Below are 3,808 nucleotides of genomic sequence, written 5' to 3' on the forward strand. Positions count from 1 at the left end.
GTTAGAACTAAAGAAGCCTCTTGGATGAGGGTCGAAAGAGAAGTCCAGTTGATTTCTATGGAAGCTCCTAGGATTTGTTTTTTTCACTAATCCAAGCAAATAAGAGCTTAAAATCTGAGTCAGTGTGTCCAAGTGGTCTAATATGGTTTCAGGCCCTATCTCTGTGAAGGCATTTAGAAAGGTAACCACTGTTAGCTTAATGTCCGGCATTTTGAATGTTTGGGCATCAACAGAAGAAAATTTAGGAGACGAATCTTGGATTTGTGACCTTTACAGTCTCATAATAATGAAAGTTCTTGGACAAAGTAGGCTTTCACATCTGCCTCTTCTTCCATGCTTTGTTTCCAGCTGTTTGGCTAATCTGCGTCTCTGTTTCGCATTTTAGATAATGTGTATTGTCCTTAACCTTACAAGGAATCACAATTAGTTGTGATAGGATGGGTGACACAAACCCTGAAGGCCATCCTATAAGCAGAGTGGCGCAGCGGAAGCGTGCTGGGCCCATAACCCAGAGGTCGATGGATCGAAACCATCCTCTGCTAGTTGAAAATGGTGAAGGTGTGGATGATCTTGGCAGGATCGTGGAGTAAATTGGTAAAAAAAAAAACCAACAGCAGTGATAAGTGAATTCCAAGTTAACTTAATCCTTTAAAGACAATGTCCTGACTTATCTAATCTTCCACATCGTCACTCCATTTCCAAACATTTTGCCGGTAGTTGTCAGAACTTTTCTCACTTGTACAGTTCTGCAATTAAGCCTGCTGTCTGACTTTTTTTCTACACAAAAATAATTGTATAAACCACAGATATTTTTGTAAGCCTCAGCTCACTCAGATTGATGCAGCAGAAGCAGTCTGGACATTGATCATTTTGGTCATATATCTACTTTGTAAAAAGGCCAACTTTGTAAATAGGCCAACTGTAACTCGGAGGCTCATTTGCTGATCTTTATATTCGGCCATTTTCTTCTTTCTGTTCAGTTAATGTGTAAAAAAAACAATTTGTTTGCCAGGACACCAGTAAGAGACGATCAGAAGTCGATGACAGAGTTAAGGCAACCGTTTGTGACAAATCAGTCAGTGATTGGACAATCATCAGGCCACGTCTACACGTAGCCGGGTATTTACAAAAACTGATCTATGTTTTCAAAAATAACATCGTTCACACCAGATCGTTTTCAAAAAAATCTTCATTGACACAAACCCACATAAGCACGTCGTTAAGAGCTGCTATGCCAGACCTATAGGGGGCAGTAGAAGCATAGCGCCATGCTAGCCAATCAGAATCCTGGAAAAAACACAACAACGAGTGGCATGAGTTACTTCCTGTTACTTCAACGATAATGGCGCGAGGGTTGTTTGTTTGGACCGACAGCGAAGTGGAGCTGCTCCTCAATGTGGTGCTAGTGTACAAAACAAGTAAAATACTTGAAAATACTGACTGGGAAACATGTCGATCCAAGTACATGGATGTAGCCAAACCGTAAACATGGTCGCACACATATGACGCTGATGACGCTTTTGTCGCACACTGTGATGTCAAACTCCGTCTCCTCTTGTCTACATGCAAACGTAAAGACAGAGTTTTTCAAAATCTTCACTTTGGCCAGAGTTTTCAGAAATGATCATTTTCGGTGACTCGTAGCTTCATTTACGTGTAAACCAAAAGCCCAAACACACTGAAATATCACCGTTTATGCTATGTGTAAACAGGGGCTCTGTTGTCCGATCACATTTGATGTGACTTTCAGCTTTTTGAAATATAAAGTGAAACATGTACGTTCTCAAGTGAAGGTTCAGTTTTAAAGTCCTGTTCTCTTTTAATGTGGTAGCCAGTCTTCTAGAATGGAACTAGAACTAGAACTCGAACTAGAACTAGAACTCCTCGGACTAAGTCACAGGGGATAATAACTGGTTTGTGAACTCCACATTGTGAGACCACGACAGTGATGACAAGCAAGCAGAGTGGCGCAGCGGAAGCGTGCTGGGCCCATAACCCAGAGGTCGATGGATCAAAACCATCACATGTCTTTTAAAATGCTTCAGTGGTGAAGAAATAATAATACTGTAGGTGTCCATTGTTGTGACTGATTGTCATGGTGTGGTGTGGTGGAAATACAGTCTCTATGGNTGTGTGGGAGGAAGCTGGAGAACCCGGAGAGAACCCACACTGCACGGGGAGAACATGGAGACTCCACACAGAAAGATCTCAGGCGTCCAAACCAGGATGTGAACCAGGGATCTTCTAGCTGTGAGGCAATGGACCACCAAGATACCAAGTAGAACTCTTGGTGAACTCTATGAACTCTGCATGCTCAGACCAATGACAGACATGAAGTGGAGCAGCAGAGTGGCGCAGCGGAAGCGTGCTGGGCCCATAACCCAGAGGTCGATGGATCGAAACCATCCTCTGCTAAGTGTGAATGTTTGCCTCTAAAGTCCTGTAAAGTTTTTAATCCAGTCCAGTATCTATGGAAGTGAAGGTGTGAATTCAATCCTACACCATCAAATGTTTGACTTTAATGAGCAAACTCTACATGATCACGTTATGTGTCTTGTACTGGTTTCTATAAACAGGGTGTAGAAAAGAAAACAACATAAACTGTATGAATCTACTTTAAACAAAGCAGAGACAGAGAACAAGATTGAAGCAAATGAGTAAATTAATTGTCTCACAGTTTACCTTTCTGTTAAATGTTGCATAATTTGCCTTCATTATATTTTCTTGGGGAGAAATGAAATTGAGGTTTCGCTGTGGGATCCAACGTTCCTCCATCGAGAGTCATGCTGGGTAATAACGCTGGAGGAGGAATGATGTTTATACGACTGTCATATCCAGTTATGTTTCACCTGGTGAGAACATCTTTACAGAACTTTTGTTTATGAACAAAATCAACTTGTTTTCTTTTTTTTTAATGAATCTCAAACCTCTCACCTAGAGAGAGATCAAACATGTTGAAGTTGTGGAATACATGAACTTGTTCCCGTTTACATCGTTTAATAGACACTTTAGGTAAAGCACTTACAATCATTTATGTCTGAACCGGTGCAACAGCAAGTGACCATTCCCCCTTTTGCTGCTGCAGCAGTTATTGGAGTTACACAGCCAGCAGCTGCAGTTTAACTTCAGTGAAACTCCTTTAATATCTCCGTCTACCTTCCTTTCATTGTGGTTGTGTGTTTTTCTTATTGGTAAAGATTTTCATGCCTGTCTGATCGCTTGGCCTCAGCAGCAGAATTATTACTTTGAGTCTAATCTCACCTCAATTTTCCTCACAAATATGTCAGGAATAGCTCCGTCATCCATGCACCGTAAGGAAAAAACCCTGAGCAGGTTGGTTCAGAGCAGAGTGACACAGAGGAAGCATGCTGGGTCCATAACCCAGTGGCCAAACTAGAAAACATCCTCATCCTGTCAAATTTCATACAGCCTTGTTGTAGATCCTTCCAGTCAGTGTCCATCATGCTGTAAATACAAACACAGAATTCCTTTTCACACCATGATGCTTTTTTTTATTCCTCACTAAAGACTTACATCCAACTCTATAATTTAGAAATTGCAAAACACGAGCGATAAGCCATTAGAGGCACCACTTCTCCCAATGTAGTTGTTTAAGAAAATGGTATGTTAATTTACCCTTTTGGAAAATGTAAGGAGTATGTCAAACTTATTAGCTTGCTGAGCCATAGTTGTAAAGACTCCATAGGGTTGTTGTGATTAAAGAAGCTCCTCTGGGATTTAAATCTGGAAAGTGCCAACAGCATTTAAAAAATAAAAGCACTTAGATTCTTACTACAAATGACCCATT

At 41.0% G+C, this 3,808-nt stretch overlaps 2 non-coding genes across 2 annotated transcripts; both read left to right on the forward strand.

Moving 5' to 3' along the window:
* Positions 1 to 470: 470 nt before the first annotated feature.
* On the forward strand, positions 471 to 542 carry trnam-cau (transfer RNA methionine (anticodon CAU)). The gene has a single exon. It is a non-coding gene; the product is annotated as a tRNA-Met (tRNA).
* A 1,801-nt stretch (positions 543 to 2,343) lies between these two features.
* trnam-cau (transfer RNA methionine (anticodon CAU)) lies at positions 2,344 to 2,415 on the forward strand. The gene has a single exon. It is a non-coding gene; the product is annotated as a tRNA-Met (tRNA).
* The last annotated feature ends 1,393 nt before the right edge of the window (positions 2,416 to 3,808 follow it).

Source organism: Stegastes partitus, unplaced genomic scaffold (genome assembly GCF_000690725.1).
Source record: "Stegastes partitus isolate 25-593 unplaced genomic scaffold, Stegastes_partitus-1.0.2 Scaffold794, whole genome shotgun sequence".
Lineage (NCBI taxonomy): Eukaryota > Metazoa > Chordata > Actinopteri > Pomacentridae > Stegastes > Stegastes partitus.